This window comes from Scyliorhinus torazame, chromosome 2, assembly GCF_047496885.1.
Source record: "Scyliorhinus torazame isolate Kashiwa2021f chromosome 2, sScyTor2.1, whole genome shotgun sequence".
NCBI classification, from domain to species: Eukaryota; Metazoa; Chordata; class Chondrichthyes; order Carcharhiniformes; family Scyliorhinidae; genus Scyliorhinus; species Scyliorhinus torazame.
Genome location: NC_092708.1, coordinates 305,356,765 through 305,380,254, shown reverse-complemented (window position 1 = coordinate 305,380,254; position 23,490 = coordinate 305,356,765). Strand labels below are relative to the sequence as shown.

The 23,490-nt window shown below is 48.6% G+C and overlaps 1 long non-coding RNA gene across 1 annotated transcript in view; it reads right to left on the bottom strand.

The window, feature by feature from the left end:
- The window catches only part of LOC140407889 (uncharacterized), a 56,154-nt gene that overhangs the window by 24,636 nt on the left and 8,028 nt on the right, over positions 1-23,490 (bottom strand). The window contains exon 2 of the long non-coding RNA XR_011939864.1: positions 758-841. This is a non-coding gene — a long non-coding RNA (uncharacterized lncRNA). The remainder of the gene's footprint in view (positions 1-757; positions 842-23,490) is intronic.

The following is a 23,490-nucleotide window of genomic DNA, read 5'->3' as shown; positions in this document are numbered from 1 at the left end:
TGCTTCTGCACTGTAGCACTGTAAATTCTATGAAGCTATGAAATGCCAGAGAGTTGGCATTCAGCTCTGCGGGGTGGATGTCAGTATGCCAGATGGCAACGGTATCACCCTTGTCAGTAAGTTGAGGCAGTTGGATTGCAGCCAAAAGCAAATTAAACCCTCTGAGTAAATAAAGAGAATTACTATCTCCATCTATGTCGAGACTGAACACATAGAAGCAATGAGGAATATAAACCTTTGCAAATTGTTATCATGGTAAGCTGCCCTTTCAATAGTATAAAGATCTTTATCAATTAGATGAGCTTGCAAGTGTCAGGGCACTGCCCAGGCATGTCCCCCTACCTTCTCCCAGGGGCTAGATTTACCTCTGTGCCCCGGAGAGATTCCCTCGACTGTTCCCCGCCTGGCCGAACTTGGTGTAAAATGATGCCAGCTTGATGTCACACCGGCCCTGGGTCAAGATTCCATGCGGGGAAAGGTCTGGAGGGAGTGCTCGCAAATGACATGGTAATGTATTAAAATGAGGTTCCTGGGCTCATGCCACACGATTTGCACTACTCAATTGGCAGGGTGGGTTGGGTGGGGTGGGGGGAGTAAGATTCCAAGAACCAATAACATTGGAGAGAATCACGGTTTTTGCCTCTCTTCCGAAATTTGAGCCCATGCTGACTTCCTCGCGGAGGGAGATACAGGGTTCAAAATCGTCTCCATTGCATTTGATGACAAACAGTAAAAGGGGCAAAAAAGAAGTACTTACTTTTTAAAATCCTCTCACCTCCAATTCATGTCCATGCTTCTAAACGTTTGGTGTAAAACCCACCAGCAGCAAAAGTCTGACTGCCTTCATGAAAATTAAAACAAAATTCCTGGTTAGCTTGCAATGATTCTCGAACACCCTCACTAGCCTCTTTCACAGGGATGGGAGATTCTCGGGTCCGCTCCTTTCCCAAACATCGCCAAGCGCGAAAATAGATGAAGGAATTCTGGCCGTGCCGCTTGGCGGCTATTTGTTTCTGGTCGTGCTCAGGACCATGAAAATCTGGCTCAAAGTGTCTTAAAATTGAAGTCAAAATTAACTTTCAATTGGCTTGCATTTTTACTGCAAAATCTGTAAAATTGTGGAATGGGGTGGAAGTCAATTTAATGTTTGTAGGAAAAGTCAATTGTGAGGACTGAAGAGTAGAAACCAACCTTCTGGAACAGACTCAATAAATTCCAGAAGTCACAACCTAGGGTACACTAGTATTGTGCCCACACTACTGCAGTTCACTCTGTTAGTGAAAGGGCACCTCATTTGCAAGGGTTAGGTGAGGTCAAATGTTATTTTGGGCACATCACCGATGTTTGCCTATTGATGCCTGCTAGAAACTCTGTTGCCCAGGGCACCATCTTACTGCAAACCTGCATGATGTTATTGACTCCCTGGGCAAGGGGAGAATTCATTTTCAAATGTAATGTTTTTAGTGGTCTCTAGACCTGAGTACAGTACGAAGTCTTACAACACCAGGTTAAAGTCCAACAGGTTTGTTTCGATGTCACTAGCTTTCGGAGCGCTGCTCCTTCCTCAGGTGAATGAAGAGGTCTGTTCCAGAAACACATATATAGCCAGATTCAAAGATGCCAACCAATGCTTGGAATGCGACCATTAGCAGGTGATTAAATCTTTACAGATCCAGAGATGGGGTAACCCCAGGTTAAAGAGGTGTGAATTGTGTCAAGCCAGGACAATTGGTAGGATTTCGCAGGCCAGATGGTGGGGGATGAATATAATGCGACATGAATCCCAGGTCCCGGTTGAGGCCGCACTCATGTGTACGGAACTTGGCTATAAGTTTCTGCTCGGCGATTCTGCGTTGTCGCGTGTCCTGAAGGCCGCCTTGGAGAACGCTTACCCGGAGATCAGAGGCAACATGTCAGGACACGCGACAACGCAGAATCGCCGAGCAGAAACTTATAGCCAAGTTCCGTCACATGAGTGCGGCCTCAACCGGGACCTGGGATTCATGTCGCATTATATTCATCCCCCACCATCTGGCCTGCGAAATCCTACCAACTGTCCTGGCTTGACACAATTCACACCTCTTTAACCTGGGGTTACCCCATCTCTGGATCTGTAAAGATTTAATCACCTGCTAATGGTCGCATTCCAAGCATTGGTTGGCATCTTTGAATCTGGCTATATATGTGTTTCTGGAACATACCTCTTCATTCACCTGAGGAAGGAGCAGCGCTCCGAAAGCTAGTGACATCGAAACAAACCTGTTGGACTTTAACCTGGTGTTGTAAGACTTCGTACTGTGCTCACCCCAGTCCAACGCCGGCATCTCCACATCTAGACCTGAGTGTTAGAGATCAACAAGCCTGCCTCCACTCACTCGATGTACCAGTTATCAGTACTACACCGGGGTCGCTCTCCAGGCTCAGCAATGGGAACGCCTGTCTGAAGAATAAGCCTCCTTATTCACTGGGAGCTCCACCCCCGTACCCTGCCCTCCCAAGGTTTTCTTCATTTCACTAGAGGTTTCACTGATATCTCATCGGAGCTGAGGTGGAAACCCAGATCAGAGGAGTTTCAGTCTCCTAAGCTTGATACCAACTCTGAATATCAGTGCTGCGTGCTTGCTTTCATATTATAATGGCGTGATTAACCACAATTTTTGTTTATCACAAATACATGGCAACAGCAACATTTCTGGTAAAGTATTTACAAATGTAATCATTAGTCATATCAACCAACCTCATTGCTAGCTATGTTTTTAAGTTAAATTGACTATTTCACAAAATATATTGGTTTCAGTGTACTGTGAATGTGCATGCTAGTATTTCCCAAGTGGACTCTTTGGAAATGCATTGAAAAGCAGCAGTTTTCAGTTAATAAGGCCGCAAACAGCTGGAATTCCAATTCACTCTATATTGAATGAACTCACCCGTTAACTTGATCCTGTGTTACTGCTTAACTTTCCTTTCTGGCCCTTTAATGTTTTGGCAATTGATGTTATTGCCAGTACATTAAATAAAGCTTCCCGAGACACACCATCTAGTTTATACTGTTGTGTTCAGTAAAGATGCATTCTGTAGCTGGTTATAATGTAAAGGTAGGCCATGGCCCAACCACAGAGGATAGGAACAACACTCCCTTGAAAATGTACTCTCACATCATTTTCCTTCAGGCTTTGCCACTACCAGCAAAACATCAGTGCAACAGTTTTGTACAGATGCTAAACCTATAGGTGTGCAGTGAAATATTCTACTTTCTTTCAAAACTCAAATCACCACTGTGCATGTGTAGGTATAATTGCCCTCTCTTGCATTTAGTCAGCCAGCACAATACATCATGCTGCTGCCAGAATCAGAAGAAGTCATATCATTCAGTCTGTGCAACCATACATATACCCCGCCTGAAGGCACATCATGGGATATCATGGCTGGTGTATTTTTGTAAAAAAGATAGTCTTGCAGACCATAAAGGTACAAACAAGAGCTTTACTGGAAAGGTGCTTTCTCACAGGCTGCTTCGACTAGACTGACCATTAGTTGCCCAAACTGCCAATGATGTCATCAGTGTAGTGATATGTATATATACAGACAAGTAAAGGGTTAATGATGACATCTCAGTGCAACACAACCACGAGAGGGCAACACTAGATCCCACTATAAATATGAGAACTCAAGGGATCTTGGGTCTCTTCCAACCAGGAATGACTAGACAGCAGAATGTTGGAGAGATAAATCAGAGCATAGTTCAGCACATGTAGTTTAAATTAGTTCTTACTTTAATATAGATTACCTGATTACTAGTTATAGTTCTGTGGAGTGTGCAAACTCAATATTAATCAATTCGTTATTCAGTAAACCTGTTTAGCTTTAAGTTAAAGATTGGTGGTTTCTTCAGAATCACACCATCAGACCATTCTGGATTAAGAAGCAAAGAATAACGATATATTAGAAAGCGTAATGTAACAATCAGTACATCACGTGATTGAACTCTGAAAGTGCCCTTGTTCCAACTAGGAACAAACATGAATACACAATAATGGCAATTATAAGTTTGGAGCCAATAAGACTGATACAGATTTTTGCTGTCAGGATTCACCATAATTAAAGTGGAAATTGGACAGGAGTTTTCAATGACTGTACATGCATGTGGGAATCAGGAAGGCGCAGTTTAAGTTGACCTGATTCCCCAGAGGTTTTGCTATACCAGTACCTCAGTGTATATTTATTTATTTAGCATGTGCCGTAGTCCCAGAGACAAGCAATATAATAGGCTTTTCAATGGGTGGTTAGACGGAGTTCTTTAATCCCACCTTCAGATTTAGTTAGTCAACACTCCTCAATAATGCGAGTCATTGTTTGGACTGCACCATAGCTACAACCTGCAGGCTCTTGGCAACCCCACTGATATTGGGAGGCTGCAAAGAAGCCAGTCAGGAATTAGGTAAAAGGGGCCCACTAGTTGGGTGGGTGAACAATGGGCCCTACGATCAGCGAGTAGTTTCGGTTCAATGTTTTCTCCTGCCAATCCTCCTGCCATAGGTCCTCCACTGTTACTCCTTGGCATGGCGGGTTTAACCATATGGAATGGCAAGAGGGGATGTGTACTGCTGGTGGATTGAGGAGGTCCTTAATTAAAAGCAGGCTTGGGTTGGAATATATCTTCTCCAGTAGCTGCCTGTTGCAATTATCCTCTTGATTAAGAGGGTGGGTGGAGGCTACAGAGAGGAGGGAAATATTGCACAGGATGGGGAGCAAAGAGAGGTGATTTGGTCAAGGACAGATGAGTGTTATGGCAGGTTGGTATGGTGGCAGGTGGGTGAGGCGACAGATGGATGAGGTGATAGGTGTGTAAAGTGGTAAGTTAATAGGCTTGATGGTCGTTAGAGTGGCTGGTGGTTGAGGTGGCAGTTCGGTACAATGAAAGGTGGGCGGAATTGTAGGTGAGTGAAGTTGCAGGTGATTGAGGTGGCAGGTGGATGAGAAACGAACGCCATGACGTCACGACGTGCGGCAACTGTGGCTCCGCCCATTTAAAGCGGCAATATCCGGCCAAAGCGCGACAATGCCTCCACTGTGGCAGGATGGGCCACTACCCTGCCTGCCGTCGAGCAGCTCAACCTGCCAACTCCCAACAGTTCCGCCAGCCTCGCATGGACGTGCGGGCGATTCTGCCCCCCTACACTGAGTCATATCCAGACAGTATGCAGACCAGCGACACGGAAGACAGGGAGCCTTCCGCGTTGCGGTAATCCACAAGAACCGGATGTCCCCAAGTCGGAACCACCAGCCGCTGCCAGTGCACAGCATTGATCCGGGCGGTGAGTGGTGTGCCACCCTAACGGTCAACCGATCACAGATGACATTTCGCCTGGACACTGGTGCCTCCGCCAATCTCCTCGCATGGTCAGCCTTCCAGACCTTGAAGGTTAAACCACCGATTCTGCCATCCCACTGTCAGCTGGTTGACTACAATGGAAACGTCATCCCGGCCATGGGGTCCTGCCAGCTCGATGTTACACACAACTCACACAAAGCCACATTATCATTTGAAATTGTTGGATCCTCGAAGGACTCTCTGTTTGGCGCACAGGCGTGCAAGATCCTCCACCTCGTTCAGCGGGGACACACTCTGTCTCCAGAAGGCACGTCCGATTTCCCGGAAACAGACATTAGTGCGCAGCTCCACTCACTCCTCGCGCACAACCAGGAGGTTTTCGAGGGCATGGGCACACTGCCCTACACGTACAAAATATGGCTCAAACCGGACGCCACCCCGGTCATTCGCGCACCTCGTAGGGTCCCAGCACCACTCAAGGACTGCCTCAAGCAGCAGTTTCAGGACCTGCAGGACCAAGGAGTGCTTTCCCGGGTCACGGAGCAAACGCCATGGGTCAGATCCATGGTGTGCGTAAAGAAGCCCTCCGGCGAGCTCCGGATCTGTATCGACCCAAAAGATTTGAATCACAACATTATGAGGGAAAACTACCCCATACCCAAACGAGAAGAAATCACGAGCGAAATGGCTCGGGCAAAAATATTTACCAAGCTTGATGCCTCAAAGGGTTTTTGGCAGATTCAATTGGATCAGTCCAGCAGGAAGCTGTGCACTTTCAACACTCCATTTGGCAGGTACTGCTACAATAGGATGCCATTCGGCATCATCTCGGCCTCCGAGGTGTTCCATCGCATCATGGAACAGATGATGGAGGGCATCGAAGGGGTACGCGTCTATGTAGACGACATTATCATCTGGTCCACCACACCACAGGAGCACATCAGTCGTCTCCAGCGTGTCTTTGCACGGATACGAGATCAGGGCCTGCGCCTCAACCGAGCCAAGTGCTCTTTTGGCCAGACTGAGCTCAAGTTTTTGGGGGACCACATCTCCCGGTCGGGTGTGCGGCCGGATGCCGACAAAGTGGCAGCCATCGCAGCCATGCAGCAGCCAGCAGACAAGAAGGCAGTGCTGAGCTTTTTCGGGATGGTCAGCTTCCTTGGCAAGTTCATTCCTAACCTTGCTTCGCACACGACTGTTCTTTGCCACCTAGTCAAAAAGACAACGGAATTCCAGTGGCTGCCCGCACACCAGGGTGAATGGGAGGAGCTCAAGGTCAAGCTCACCACCGCCCCGGTACTGGCGTTTTTCGATACCACACGGGAAACAAAGATCTCAACTGACGCCAGCCAGTCCGGCATTGGGGCGGTACTCCTGCAACGGGACGACACCGCATTATGGGCCCCGGTCGCCTATGCCTCGCGGGCCATGACCCCCACAGACAGCGCTATGCGCAGATTGAGAAGGAGTGCCTCGGCCTGTTGACTGGCATCGACAAGTTTCACGATTATGTGTATGGTCTTCCGCAGTTCACTGTGGAGACCGACCATCGCCCTCTGGTCGGCATCATTCAGAAGGACCTCAATGATATGACCCCTCGCCTCCAGCGCATTCTGCTCAAGCTCCAGAGGTATGACTTCCAACTTGTCTACACCCCGGGGAAGGATCTCATCATCGCAGATGCTCTGTCCAGGGCGGTCAACACTCAGAGGGGTTCGTTTGTCAGGTCGACGCACAAGTAGCCTTCACATCGGCCAATCTGCCGGCCACTGATGCACGTCTGGCCCACATTCGCCGTGAGACTGCGGCTGACCCCCTTCTACAGCGTGTAATGCGCCACATGACGGAAGGTTGGCTCAAGGGGCAGTGGCCACAATTTTACAACGTCCAGGATGACTTGATGGTGTCCTCTTGAAGTTGGACCGGACCGTGATCCCACACAGCATGCACTGGCTTGTCCTCGAACAACTGCACGAAGGCCATCTCGGAGTTGAAAAGTGCAGGCGGAGGGCCCGAGAGGCTATGTACTGGCCGGACATCAGCGACGACATCGCCAACATGGTGCTCAACTGCCCCACCTGCCAAAGGTTTCAGCCGGCGCAACGCACTGAGACCCTTCAGCCCCATGAGTTGGTCACGTCCCCCTGGGCGAAGGTGGACGTGGACCTCTTTCATGCGCTCGGCAGGGACTACATCATTCTGATTGACTACTTCTCAAATTATCCGGAGGTCATACGCCTGCACGACACGACGTCATCAGCTGTCATCCTGGCGTGCAAAGAAACCTTTGCTCGCCATGGAATTCCGCTCACCGTCATGTCTGACAATGGGCCTTGCTTTGCGAGCCAAGAATGGTCTTCCTTTGCCACTTCATACAACTTCACACACGTGACGTCCAGTCCCTTGCATCCTCAGTCGAATGGCAAGGCGGAAAAGGGCGTCCACATTGTGAAGCGGCTCCTCTGCAAGGCTGCTGATGCCGGATCTGACTTATATTCAGCCCTGCTGGCCTATCGCTCGGCCCCACTGTCCACAGGCCTCTCGCCAGCCCAGCTGCTGATGGGTCGCACCCTCAGAACCACTGTGCCGTCCATTCATGCTCCTGACCTCGACCATGCTCCAGTATTGCGAAGGATGCAACAACAGCGTGCTCAGCAGAAGGTGGCACATCACGCTCGGGTGACTGATCTTCCTGCCCGGGCGCCTGGAGACAACGTCCGCATACACCTACCGGAGGGTGGCTGGTCGGCAACCGCCGGGGTTCTCCGCCACGTGGCTCCCCGCTCATTCCTGGTTCGCATCCCTGATGGCTCCATTCGCTGCCGTAATCGGCGGGCCTTTCGTCTGGTTCCGCGCTCGCTACGAGATCATGCACTGGTGCCACGCCCTCATATTGCCCCTGATGTCGACTTTGTTGAGCTTCCTGCCACTCTGCCTCTTCCTCTCTCGCCCGTGGCCAGGCCCATTCCTCAGCCGGTGGATCCTGACCCACCCTTGAGGCGGTCAACCGGAATTCGTCGCCCATCTGAGAGACTTGACTTATGAGCCTGTTAGCACATTGGACTCACTGAATTGTTTTACAGTACTGTTAACGAGTTTCTTTTCTTGTCGTTCATTGTTCCAGAAGTTTTCTCTTGTCGTTTGCTGATTGCATTTGTTCTGTTATTGGTACAACCTCGTTGCTCTGTTGCACCTGACACCTTCCTCTGTATATAGTTTAGCCTCATGTACATGTTGTAAATATTGCACACACATACTCAGATGCACTCAGTACACATTTCTATTTATTAGCATGTAGGCACATATCCTTTGTGAAAGGGGGGGAATGTCATGATATCCACATCAGCATATCATGGTGCAATCACACACACTGATGGACAGGCAGTTGGACCAACCAGCACATACATAACATCACAGCCAATCACCAGTGAGAGCACACGCACTATAAAACAGGGAACACCACAGTTCCCGCTCATTCTACCATGAGACAGCTCAGAGCACAGAGCTCAGTGTGCCACTCAGACATAGTCCATGTGCTGAGTGCCTCACTAAGATAGTGATAGGGCTGGGTCCACAGGTTAGCTGGTGAAGCACGTACCCAAGCCAGCAGTTATTTGTAACCATTGTTAAGACGATAAAACAGAGTTGTACCATCTACAGCCGTGTTGGATCATTTTTGTGCAGCAGAACACCCAACACGACAACTAGCTGTTTCTGTGCCTCGCTAGCGATTCCCGGGCAGCAGGTTGTAGAGTCGGCAGGGGCCCCATAGGTTTACATTTCCGCAGCCCGTTTCAGTGCCTTGTGCGCCATCTCTGCAGCTCTACTCACTACAACAATATGTGCACTGAAAACATTGATCCTTGTTTGAAGTAAGACCCCAGTAACTCACAGTTGTCCGATAGCTTATTTTTTGAAAACCCTTTATTTGCATTAGCAGCTGTCGCGATCGGCCGGATGATTCGCCAACCATCCCACTCCAAACATTTACTTGAGGGCTTTTTTTTCTCCTTGCCACAACGATGATTTTGCCTTGGCAGTCGAAGATGTTTCTCCTGAACACACTCCCATTGGTATATGTGCCTGGATCTTCAGACGATGATTCCTTCTTTGGTTCACAAAATCACCACTGATTGTTTTTCTTTCCCTTTTATTTACGGCCCAGAACTCATCGGCAGTTTCTCTTTCTCATGTTTTTGTTTTAACTGCAAATAGAAAGGATCAGAGGTGGCACACATCAAGTTCGTATAACGTAGTGCAAGGTTTTTTTTTACAATACATTACACCAGCCAATGCTATTCGGATACATGATGTGGAGATGCCGGCGTTGGACAGGGGTCCGCACAATAAGAAGTCTTACAACACCAGGTTAAAGTCCGACAGGTTTGTTTTGAATCACTAGCTTTCGGAGCACAGCTCCTTCCTCAGGTGAATGAAGAGGTGTGTTCCAGAAACACATATTTTGCATCATTGACTTTGTCGATATATGTTTTTCTGGAACCCACCTCTACGATAGCACTGTGGCTTCACAGCGCCAGGGTCCCAGGTTCGATTCCCCGGTGGGTCACTGTCTGTGCGGAGTCTGCACGTTCTCCCCGTGTCTGCGTGAGTTTCCTCCGGGTGCTCCGGTTTCCTCCCACAGTCCAAAGATGTGCAGGTTAGGTGGATTGGCCATGATAAATTGCCCTTAGTGACCAAAAAAAAAGGTTAAAACGGGTTATTGGGTTAGGGGGATAGGGTGGAAATGAGGGCTTAAGTAGGTGCAGACTCGATGGGCTGAACGGCCTCCTTCTGCACTGTATGTTCTATGTTATAACAGCTAGGTTTATTTACTTTACTCACAACACTACAATTATACTACACCTCACCCTGCAGGGAATGGTTCCCTCGACCACTTGGGAAGTGAACGGTGGTCCAGGAGCAGTTAGGTCGGTCCGGGAGACGCATAGCGCATCAGCGACCGTCGTTTTCATGAAGAGTGCCGAGGTGGGAGTGGCTTGGCTGGCAAAGGTGTCAGCGTAAATGCCACCAGTATGCTGTCATTGGACGGGCCGGTGTCCATGTCAGAGCGATTGTCGTTGTTGCCGTTGTCTTTGAACGGCTCCGTGGATTAGTCAGGTACCTCGGCTTCCCAACATCTGATAAACGGCGGTGATGGCGAGCAGTGTTCTGGCCCCAGTGGTGCCTCGGGAGTCCTCCTAATCTTTAAAGGGGTCTGTGCCCGCACCCTGGTCGGGGTACCCTGACTTACCTCTAGCGGTTCTTGTGTGCCTTGGCGAACGTTGTCAAGGTGGTGGATGGCTTTATTCCCTTGCGTGTGGACCATGTAGGAAGCCGGGCCCATTGCTCGGAAGGCAATGCCAGGGATTCATATGGCTCTGGGGCTGAAATTTCAAACATAGACCGTGTAACCTAGCTTGAAAGTGCGTAGTAAGGAGCGCTGATGTGAGTCCACCTTAGAGCGATCCTACCATTGGTGGATCCATGCACCGACGTCCGGGAATTCTTGGCTGAAGCGGGTTCTGAGCCATCATCCCATAAGCCAGTGTAACTCTGTTGGTGGCATGCAGCATTATACAATAGCTGAAGAGAAAGCAAGCCAGCCATGTCTCTCAACGTCCGGCGGTCATCTTCTTCAAGGTCTGGACTGCCTGCCCGGCCAATCCATTGGAGGCGGGGTGGTATGGGGCGGTTCCCACATGCCAGATTCCATTTGCGGCCATGAATGGTGCAAAGTCTTGGCTGGTGAACGCTGTTCCATTATCGGTCACCAGGACTTTGGGTATCCCATCCTCATCGCCAGTGTGAGAGCTGAAAGTACGGACTTCATACGATATCATGTGGGAAGGATAACAACGAGGCTTATTTACTCTTCTCACAATACTACAATTACACTACTCCTCACCCCGCAAGGTCACCTTCCTCGACATGTTCCCAGATCGGGGCTTATACCATGTGAGGTTCATAAGCTCATAAGTTGATCAGATATAGGAGCAGAATTAGGCCATTCGGCCCATTGAGTCTGCTCCACCATTCTATCATGGCTGATATATTCCTCATCTGTTATCTACAATGCTACAGACCAAGAGCTGGATTGCAAAATCAGCCAGAGCATGTCCTCCCTAGAACACATGACCTAGGAGCAGGCAATTTAGCCTCGCTAGCCTAAATATCTTCAATGCGATCATGACTGATCCTATCCTGGCCTCAACTCCACCGTCCTGCCCATTCTCCATAACCCTTCAACCCATTACCAATTAAAAACCTGTCTAACTCCTCCTTAAATTCACTCACTGTCCCAGCATCCACCACACTCTGGGGTAGCAAATTCCTCAGATTCACAACCCTTTGGGAGAAGCAGTTTCTTCCCAAATCTGTTTTAAATTTGCTACCTCTTATTCGAAGATTATGACTTCTCATTTTACAATGCCCCACAAGAGGAAGAAACTGATCATGTCTACTTTAACCATACCTTTTAGCATTGTGTATTCCTCGATTTGATCTCCCCTCATTCTTCTAAACTCTGGCGAGTATAGGCCTAAACTGTTCAATCTCTCCTCATACGACAAACCCCTCATCTCTGGAATCAATCTAGAACATCCAATGCCACTACAGATAAGTGGTTAAAACTGTGCACAATATTCCAGGTGCGGTCTTATCATTGCCTTGTATAATTGCAACAACACTTTCTTACCGTTATGCTCAATTCCTTTTGTTATAAATGCCAACATTCCATTTGCTTTCCTTATTAACTGCACCTGCTCATTTTCTGTGACTCATGCACGAGGACCCCCAGATCCCTTTGCATCGGAGCACCCCAAAGTCTCTCCCCATTTAGATAATAAGTTGCCTTTCCATTTTTTCGACCAGAATGCTTAACCTCACACTTATCCACATTAAACTCAATCTTTTGGCCCAGTCTCTTAACCTATCTATATCTATTTGTAAGGTTCTTATATCCTCATTGCAACTTACTGTTCCTCCCTATTAGCAAACATATGGGGAGTTTGTACTTCAAAGTGTAAGAGGGGAACTATAGACAATATACGGTTTGGCTCCTGAGGGGGTCACAACAGATTGGTTGACTAAATGCCTTTGACATTTTTACTGAATACGAGAGAGTCAGCATGAATTTATAAAGGTGTCGATGGTAGCCATGATGTGGAGATGCCGGCGTTGGACTGGGGTGAGCACAGTACGAAGTCTTACAACACCAGGTTAAAGTCCAACAGGTTTGTTTCGATGTCACTAGCTTTCGGAGCGCTGCTCCTTCCTCAGGTGAATGAAGAGGTATGTTCCAGAAACACATATATAGACAGATTCAAAGATGCCAAACAATGCTAGGAATGCGACCATTAGCAGGTGATTAAATCTTTACAGATCCAGAGATGGGGTAACCCCAGGTTAAAGAGGTGTGAATTGTGTCAAGCCAGGACAGTTGGTAGGATTTTGCAGGTCAGATGGTGGGGGATGAATGTAATGCGACATGAATCCCAGGTCCCGGTTGAGGCCGCACTCATGTGTGGGGAACTTAGCTATAAGTTTCTGCTCGGCGATTCTGCGTTGTTGCGCGTCCTGAAGGCCGCCTTGGAGAACGCTTACCCAGAGATCAGAGGCTGAATGCCCTTGACTGCTGAAGTGTTCCCCGACTGGAAGGGAACATTCCTGCCTGGTGATTGTTGCGCGATGTCCATTCATTCGTTGTCGCAGCGTCTGCATGGTCTCGCCAATGTACCACGCTTCGGGACATCCTTTCCTGCAGCGTATGAGGTAGACAACGTTGGCTGAGTCGCACGAGTATGTACCGCGTACCTGGTGGGTGGTGTTCTCACGTGTAATAGTGGTATCCATGTCGATGATCTGGCACGTCTTGCAGAGATTGCCATGGCAGGGTTGTGTGGTGTTGTGGTACATTGATCCAACCAAGGAACACATCCGCCAACTTAACAGACTGATCAAGACCTTGGATCCAGTTCTTCAGAGCACCCTACGTGCTCTCATCCCACGTACTCCCCGCATCGGAGATCTCTACTGCCTCCCAAAAATACATAAGGCCAACACACCAGGCCGCCCTATCGTTTCAGGCAATGGGACCTTGTGTGAGAACCTCTCTGGCTACATCGAGGGCATCTTGAAACCCATCGTACAAGGTACGCCCAGCTTCTGTCGCGACACTATGGACTTCCTGCAGAAACCCAGCACCCATGGACCAGTTGAACCAGGAACATTCCTCGTCACAATGGACGTCTCGGCACTCTACACCAGCATCCCCCATGACGACGGCATTGCTGCAACAGCCTCAGTACTCAACACCGACAACTGCCAATCTCCAGACGCAATTCTGCTACTCATCCGCTTCATTCTGGATCACAACGTCTTCACCTTCGACAACAAGTTCTTCATCCAGACGCATGGAACAGCCATGGGGACCAAATTCGCACCCCAATACGCCAACATCTTCATGCACAAGTTTGAACAGGACCTACTCACCGCACAGGACCTTCAACCGACGTTATACACCAGATACATCAATGACATTTTTTTCCTTTGGACCCACGGCGAAGAATCACTGAAACGATTATACGATGACATTAATAAGTTCCATCCAACCATCAGACTCACCATGGACTACTCTCCAAAATCAGTTGCATTCTTGGACACACTCGTCTCCATCAAGGACGGTCACCTCAGCACTTCGCTTTACCGCAAACCCACGGATAACCTCACGATGCTCCATTTCTCCAGCTTCCACCCTAAACACATTAAAGAAGCTATCCCCTATGGACAAGCGCTCCGTATACACAGGATCTGCTCAGACGAGGAGGAGCGTAACAGACATCTACAGACGTTGAAAGATGCCCTCGTACAAACGGGATATGACACTCGACTCATCGATTAACAGTTCCAACGCGCCACAGCGAAAAACCGCACCAACCTCCTCAGAAGACAAACATGGGACACAACCGACAGAATACCCTTCGTCGTCCAGTACTTCCCCGGAGCGGAGAAACTACGTCATCTTCTTCACAGCCTTCAACACGTCATTGATGACGATGAACATCTTGCCAAGGTCATCCCCACACCCCCACTACTTGCCTTCAAACAACCGCGCAGCCTCAAACAAACCATTGTTTGCAGCAAACTACCCAGTCTTCAGAGCAGTGACCACGACACCACACAACCCTGCCATGGCAATCTCTGCAAGACGTGCCAGATCATCGACATGGATACCACTATTACACGTGAGAACACCACCCACCAGGTACGCGGTACATACTCGTGCGACTCGGCCAACGTTGTCTACCTCATACACTGCAGGAAAGGATGCCCCGAAGCGTGGTACATTGGCGAGACCATGCAGACGCTGCGACAACGAATGAACGGACATCGCGCAACAATCACCAGGCAGGAATATTCCCTTCCAGTCGGGGAACACTTCAGCAGTCAAGGGCATTCAGCCTCTGATCTCCGAGTAAGCGTTCTCCAAGGCGGCCTTCAGGACGCGCGGCAACACAGAATCGCCGAGCAGAAACATATAGCCAAGTTCCCCACACATGAGTGCGGCCTCAACCGGGACCTGGGATTCATGTCGCATTACATTGATCCCCCACCATCTGGCCTGCAAAATCCTACCAACTGTCCTGGCTTGATACAATTCACACCTCTTTAACCTGGGGTTACCCCATCTCTGGATCTGTAAAGATTTAATCACCTGCTAATGGTCGCATTCCAAGCATTGTTTGGCATCTTTGAATCTGTCTATATATGTGTTTCTGGAACATACCTCTTCATTCACCTGAGGAAGGAGCAGCGCTCCGAAAACTAGTGACATCGAAACAAACCTGTTGGACTTTAACCTGGTGTTGTAAGACTTCGTACTGAATTTATAAAGACAAGGGATTGCCTGATGAATTTGATTGAATTTGTTGAAGAGATGATTCAAGCAGTGGACAGGGGAATGTCTATAAATGCTATTTATATGGACTGTCAAAGATTTGTGATTAATAAAATCCCTCATAAGAGACCATTAGTTGTTGTTGAATCTCATGGAACTGAAGGCAAATTATTGACCAGGTTGGGAAATTGGCTAAGCAGCAGTAGACAGAGATACATATAATGGGCAGGTGCTCAAAATGGCGGATGTGACTAGAAGTCTTCTGCAAGGCGCTGTGTCAGGGCTTTAGCTATTCACTGGATTCATCAATGACTTAGATGTTGAGGTAGAAAACCAACTATGCCAATTTGCCAACGACACAAAGCTAGGTGCGATTGTAAGTAGTTCCAACAGAAATAGAAAATAACAAAGAGTTATTGATGGATTAGGGTGAATAGGAAAAACTGTGTCAAATAGATTTCAATGCTGGCCAATGCGAGTTCATCCACTTTGAGTGAAGAAATCTTTCCTCTGCTCAGTTCTGAATAGCCGGCTTGTTGTGCCGATACAATGACTCCTATTCTAGACTATCCATTTACAGGAATCGCCCCTCCCAGCATCTACTCTGTCAAGCCTGCTAATGATTTTACATGCTTAACTGAGATCACCTTTCATTCTCCTAAATTCTGGGGAATATAGGTTCAGTTTGTTCCATCTTGCCTCACAGGACAATCTTCGCATCCCAGGCATTACTCTTGAATTGATTGATTCTAATGGCTCATCACTTCATTCCCGTCAGGCAAGCTGGACTAAAATGGACTCCCTTGCCTAATTTAGAACATTCCTTCTTATGGTTATTCTCTTCGTCAGTAGTGATGAGATGAGTTCAACTTCGTGGCAGATTCAATTACAGAAACTGATAAACTGCAACAAAACATAAATAGGAATCTGTACACCTGTCAGCCATTCATTCTTTTGAAAACAGTGTGAGCACAAAACGGAGAGAGAGAGAGAGAGAACTCAAGAAAAAATAAGTAGTAAAATGTTCTATTCAGCAGTTTGATGAAGTAGATGATAACACCTGCTAAATTTCCTGGATTGAATCATTTCACTTACAATATTTCCAATTTTCATCCTTCCCTCAGCTTTCATTGGGCGTTCTCTGACTTATTGAACTAGTGACTGCATCTCTGTCATGTTTGTTTGCTTTCTTGACTAAACCAGAGCGTTTAAAATGTCCTGAGCTTTCAGGGCCAAAGAGACCTTTCGCTATTCTTGGACTTTTTCCTGGACCTCTTCGCTCAAGCTCTCTCCCTCCTCTCGCAGCAATGGAAGTAGTGCCCCCCTTGTACTCACCTTCCATCCCACCCCATCTGCCATATTTGACAAGTGGCGGAGTGGTATTGTCACTGCACTAGTAATCCAGAGATGCAGGGGACCAGGGTTCAAATCCCACCAGGGCAGTTGGTGGAATTTGAATTCAATAAAAGTCCGGAATTAGAAAAGTCTAATGACGACCATGAAACCATTGTCATAAAAATCCATCTGGTTCACTATTGTTTTAAGGAAGGAAATCTGCCATCCTTACCTGGTGTGGCCTATATGTGACTCCAGACCCACAGCAATGTGGTTGACTCTTGAATGCCCTCAGAGATGGGCAGTAAATGCTGGCCCAGTCAGCGATGCCCACATCCCATGAATGAATTTTAAAAATCATGGTGACAATAAAAGAACGACTATAGATAGCACCTTTATCACAGGAAAATATTCCAAAGGAGCACCTGAAAGGCCTAAGGGAAAGAATGCACACTGAACCAAAGAAGGGGACTTTGGGGAAGATAACAAAAAGCTTGGTAAGGATTTGAGTTTTAAATAGGGTCTTAAAGGAGAAGAGTGAGCTGATAAATGGAGGGTTTGGGTCGGCAATTCCACAGTGTGGAACATTGGCAACTGAAAGTACACCCACATCCTGCATCCAGGTCAGGGAGGGTAGCCCTTCGGGAACAGGAGTAGTAGTTTTCTTGATTTTATTCTGTGTACGCCGTAATAAACCAGTCATTCATTTCTACCCTACCGTGTGTTCCTGTTGTCTCTCCCGTTTGTTTTCTACACTGGCGACAAGGGTGAAATGGAGCTGCCACAGCCGTCATGCATTATACCACCAACATGCTTAGTTCAGGCCCACAGAGGCCTCCACTCAAAACAGTGAGGTGCCACACATCAGGAAACCCGACCAATTTGACACGGGTACCAATGACTGAACCCAGTACATAGAGCAGGAGCAATATTTTTTTTGGTCAAACAGAATTGTTGGAGATGAACAACAGGCCATTATCCTGCTGGTGGCAGTTGGAGGACCCACCTCTGTGCTCATCAAGAGCCTCATACACCCAGACAGACCGAACTCCAAGTCTTTGACCACGTTGATGGCCCTAGTCGAGGCATATTTTAACCCACAGTCCCTGATAATGGCCCACCAGTTCCCTTGTCACAATGCCTCGCAGGCCTAAGTAGAATCAAATGGCAACTCTTTGGCTCACTTGAGGACGCTCGCCGCCTCATGTCAGTTCGGGACCGCACTGTCCGAATCCTTATGGGACCATTTCGTCTGTGGGCTCCAAGATGCCGATATCCAAAGAAGACTCCTTACGGAGACTGGCTTAACCCTCCAGAGGGTGGTAGACATCGCCATTTCCCAGGAGAGCGCAGGGTCTAACAGTTGTAGGGCTTGTCAGTCATGAACCTCGGTTGCGGACCGCTCCCAGGTCCGAATAATGTGAGATTCTGTGATGGGGGAGTGACCGCAGGACCCAAGGCTGTCGCTATGGTGCATCCGGGCGCGACCGGGAGGATTCCCCCGAAACTGAGCACAAAGATGGCGGCCGCGGGCTGGATGGCGCTGATAGTGCTGGACAAGCCCGGGACGGCCCATCTTCCGCCACAACCCCAGGAATAACCGCTCCCCTGGAGGCTGTGCATACCATGTGGAAGACCAAGAGGAAAAGTCTGCGTTACAGACCCAGGATCGCACCCATCCAAATTGCATTAAAGGTGAATGGAAATCCCATTGAAGTGGAGCTCAATACTAGAGCGGCAGTCTCAGTGATCAGCCGCCAGACATTCACCAAGTCCGGTCTCCAGACATTGGACCTTTGGGTCACGGATGCCCAACTGGCATCACTGGAGAGCCTTTGGCCATTGGGAGGACCGCCCACTTGACTCTGGCATACGGGGACCCGTCGGCATGTTTGCCGTTGGTGGTAGTCCATGGAGGAGGACCTAGCTTCTTGGGTCACGATTGGCTATGCTCTTAAAATTGGACTGGTAACGCATTTGTTGCACCTCCCCCCATGGCCTGGAAGGAGTGTTGGCAAAGTTTTCAGGTGTTTTCGCAGAAGACCTCGAGACGATAAAAGGCACAGTGGCCAAAATCAGACGAGGACACACAACCTCATTATTTCCACACCCGCGCAGTACCGTACACGCTGCGACCCAAGGTCGACACAGAGCTGGATCGTTTAGAACACTTGGGCATCATCCACCCAGTCCATTTCGCTGATTGAGCTGCACCAGTGATCCCAGTGCTAAAACACAATGGATCCATACATCTGTGCAGGGACTACAAGATGACGGTCAACCGGGTCTCTCATCTTGACCGTTACCCAGTCCCACGCAAAAGTCAGCGGTGAAACAACATTCACGAAGCTCGACATGAGCTAGGCGTGCCTGCAGCTGGTCTTAGATCTGGACTCTCGGAAGCACGTGACGGTAAACACCCAAAGAGGGTTGTATGAATACACCCGACTGCCTATCGGGCTTTCATTGGCCTGTACAATTTTCCAACACGTGATGGAAAATATCCTGTGGGACCGAACCAGGGTGGACGTATACCTGGATGACGTACTCATCACTGGGGCCTCAGAACAAGAATATTTGGAGAACTTGGCCAAGGTCCTCAAAAGTCTTGAACAGGCGCCGTCCGCCTCCGCAGGGAGAAGTGAAGTTTTAATGCCCACGAAGTCACCTATTTAGGGGTCTGGGTCAACAGGAGAGGGCTTCACTTAATGAAAGACAAGGTGGGGGCCATCCAGTAGGCTCCAATCCCTAAAGGCCTAACCGAAATCCGTTCCTTTTTAGGACTTATCAACGACTCTGGGAAATTTATTCCCAACTTAGCCACGTTGATTAATACGCTCCAACAATTGTTAAATAAGGACAGCAGTGGGAATGGAATCCCCCACACCAGAAGGCATTCCAAGAGGTAAAAAGGCAATTGTCATCCAAGAAGCTGTTGACGCAATTCAACCCAGAGAAACCACTTCTCCTGGCTTGCGACGCTTCCCCATATGGCGCAGGAGCCGTATCGCACACTGGATGCCCGATGGGTCAGAGTGACCGATAGCTTTCGCGCCATGCACACTGGCCAATGCCGAACGGAACTATGTCCAAATCGAGAAGGAAGGCCTGGCTGTTGTACTTGGTGGAAGGAAGTTTCACCATTATGTCTACAGCCACGCATTCATGGTCTGTACGGACTACAAACCTTTACTTGGGCTGTTCAAGGAGGATCGAGTAATTCCCCGATCGCGTCTGCCAGGGTCCAGCGATGGCCGTTACTGCTAGCGGCATACACATACATATTGGAACACCACCCGGGCATGCGGATCCCGCATGCCAATGCATTGAGCTGCCTGCCCCTCTCCACAAGACCGCCAGCTCCCACCTTGGCCGCAGAAGTAGCAGCGGCCCTCCACTTCATGGATTCCTTGCAGGTCACGGCAGTTCGAGCGAAAGGATAGACCCAGACGGACCCACAGCTATCAAGGGTCTGACACATATCCAGCACAGTGCTTTGCCTGATGATCTGCAGGCCTATATGTCAAATCCCCCGGAGCTCAGTGTAGAGGACGGCGTCTTATTGTGGGGAACACAGGTGGTCATCCAAGAACATGGTCGGGTGTCCTCGTTACAAGGCCTCCACAATGGACACCCTGGGGTGTCTTTGATGAAGATGCTTGCCCGCAGCTATATCTGGTGGCTCGGGATAGACTCGGACATCGAGGAGGTTGACCAGCGCTGCGGCCCATGCAAGGAGAACCAGAAGGCCCCACCAGATGTGCCAATACATCCTTGGAAATGGCCGGGAAAACTGTGGTCCCATGTTCACATAGACTTCACCGGCCCATTTCAGGGGGTTACATTCCTCGTGATGGTAGACTCCCACTTGAATTGGCTAGAGGTCCACAAGGTGCAAACCATGACGACAAAGACTACAGTAGATAGGCTGCAACACAGTCAGCATTCATGGAACATGGAATACCCAAAGTGTTGGTGTCAGATAACGGCACCACGTTCACCAGTAAAGAGTTTGAAGCATTCATGGTCTCAGACGGAGTTCGGCATGTACAAACTGACGCGTATCACCCAGCCTCAAATGGCTTGGCCAAGAGGACAGTCCACACTTTCAAAAGAGCAATGAAAAAGCTGCCCAAAGGGTCTTGGGAGACGTGACTTGCCTGGTTTTTATTCAGTTATTGGACGACCCTCATGCCACCACGGGTATGATTGATGGGGCTTGGGTTCCGGACCCACCTCAGCGTGGTTATCCCGGATATAGGTGCTAGGATCCACCAGCAACAGGACCGCTCTGAGCCAGACACAGGTTGACGCTTCCAGCGGCGCGAATTTGAACCGGGGTATACTGTATACGTGTGCAATTTCAGCGCCACAACGGCCCCGGGTGTGGTACTCTGGGCCACTGGTCCGCTTTCCTATTCTGTCATGAAGTCAGCGGCCATCTGGACCACATCTGCCATTGCACGCGGGAGCCCCCAGAACAGACTCGGGATACGTCAGTCAAGGTCCGCCCATGGTCCCCGTTGCCACCTAGGTCACCACACCGGTCGGCATCACCTCCACACGAAGCTCTACCATCTAGCCAGTTGAACTAACTGACCCTACTCTTACTGAATTGTGTTGATTTTTAGGTCTGATACCATTCTCAAATTCTCCTTGTCTTTCCCATCATAGATGTGACTAACTGGCTGTGCAAAACTAGCATTTTTAATCTTTCTGTTTACCTAAATGACTGTTAAGGCTATGTTGTTTTCCAACAGCAGGGGCAAAGTTATCTGGTGTATTGTTCCTAGCCCCCATTGCCAGAGAAAATGGAGAACATAAGTAATCGAGGCAGTGGTGGAAATGATTGCTGGCGACAGACGTTGCATTTCTCCATCAGCTGCAGTTAACAAAATGTTGGGATTATGTTTGCATTTGTTCGTGATGTTGCATTATTGGGTTAACTGGCTCTGCTCTCTATTTCTGCTTCAACATTCCCGTTAGTGTTTGTCTTTACCTTGGGCTGGAGAAAGAGAAGTGAGAGAGTGACAAATGTCGCAAAATTTGCACACGTTCAAAAATGTCAGTGGGTGGTATATTATACAGAAGAAACGGAAGACAGAGGGAGTGTAGTGTACTTAGAACTCTTAGCCTCTGGGATCAGGCATCCATTAGGATGAATTTATCCCCTCAAGAGAGACCACCTGGATTTGATTGCACAGCACCGCACACATTATCCCATTGATGTTGAATGAACTGTGCAGGCTTATGGCTCCTTAGCAATGGGACATTTGAGAGTGAGCAAACCTTTACATCCGGCTCTTAAATTAACCGTAGCCCAGACCTTTTATGTTTCAGTGTCTTTACAAACTGCCAGGGAGCGTTTGACATGAATGACCCTTTCCTCGATGACTTTACTAAGGCTTTTGTTATAACCCCCACAAGGCCCACGAGGGCGACCCGATTAATCTCCCTGTAAACCTCGTGGTGTTCGAGCTCCCCTACTGAGGGGCGAAGGCTCGTCACCGGGATAGTTAACTCAGGACCTTTAAAGCTGACCCAGGTAGGAGCTAAGCTGTAGAGTAGTCCCGACCTGGACTGTTACTTGTATATACTTTACTTTTGGTAATAACCATTTGTTTGACTCTCATTTCCGGACTCCTCTGTGATGACTAATTTGGCGGCATGTTGTAGTAGTAGAGGTGCAAGCAGCAAAATCGTCCTGGGTATTGACAACCTGACAAGGGGCAAGGCAATAGTAATTGCAAATGTGTCCATCCAGGTTCCATCAGGTTAAGCCATTCCTTACTAACATGTTAACAGGATATTACTTAGTCAATGTGCAAACAGGCATTATACCAACCCGAGCAGCCTTTAAATTTAGACCAGAGAGCTGCCTGAGTTGCTGCTCACCCTTCCTACAAGGATATGGATCTGTGCCTCCCACAGCTATTCAGAACTTTATACACTGTAACCTCACCAGTCCAGAATTGAGAGCAAGTCATCTCTTGATTTTGGAGTTCCCTGGATTACAAAGTGATGTTAGAACCCCTCGCCACAAGACTGTGTACGGGAAAACAATATTGATATAAATGTATGCCTAGAACATGAATAATGAAGAATCAGAGTAATAAAATGTTATTTTAATGATCAAAATACTGTATCTTCCATCTTTCTGCTCCCAAGTACTGTATGAAAACTATGTTGATGATGTTGAAGGGATGCTTGGATCTGCTCAAGGGAGTTCCAGACAACAGGGCCGGAATTCTCCGGCTATTGAGATTACCTTTTCCGGTTGGCAGCTCACCCCTGCCCGCGGGTTTCCGGCGGCGTGGGGTGGCTTCAATGGGAAATCCCATTGGCAAGTGGCAGGAAGAGAGTATCCTGCCGCCAGTGAATGGCGTGCCACTGAGAAACACGTGGCTGGGGGAGCAGATAGCCCAGCCACTGGTGTTTCCGAACAATAGATTTTTGACGTAGAGAGTTGGGTGAGAGTATATCTTTAACCAGAAGATAGGGATGAGAAAGTGCCTGGATCTGAGCCACCTGGGAGCTTTGCAGCTGCACAAGCTCTGCATCCCTTTCCCTTCAAATGATTGAAGTTGGTTTCGATACTTTCTTGCACTCTGAAACTCAGGGGCGATTTAACCGTAAAAAATCTCTGTCCGGTTTTGGGCGCATTTAGCGGGGTGTTTCTCGCACTGAGAAACATCTGCTATTCAACGTCACTTACTGTTTATTTTGGGCCTCGAGGAGTTTCTCACTGCCGAGGCCACACGTAGAGCCATTTCATGCCAGCGTGCGGGTTGGGTACCATTTTGTCTAGCTGCCCGATCTTCCTTGCACCACCCCTTTCAGCCACCCCCATTGTTTTGGATCCCCCCTCACCCCAACCTCAGGGAGGCCCTCTGGAACACCCCCTCGTCACCTTCCACCTGATAAGTGT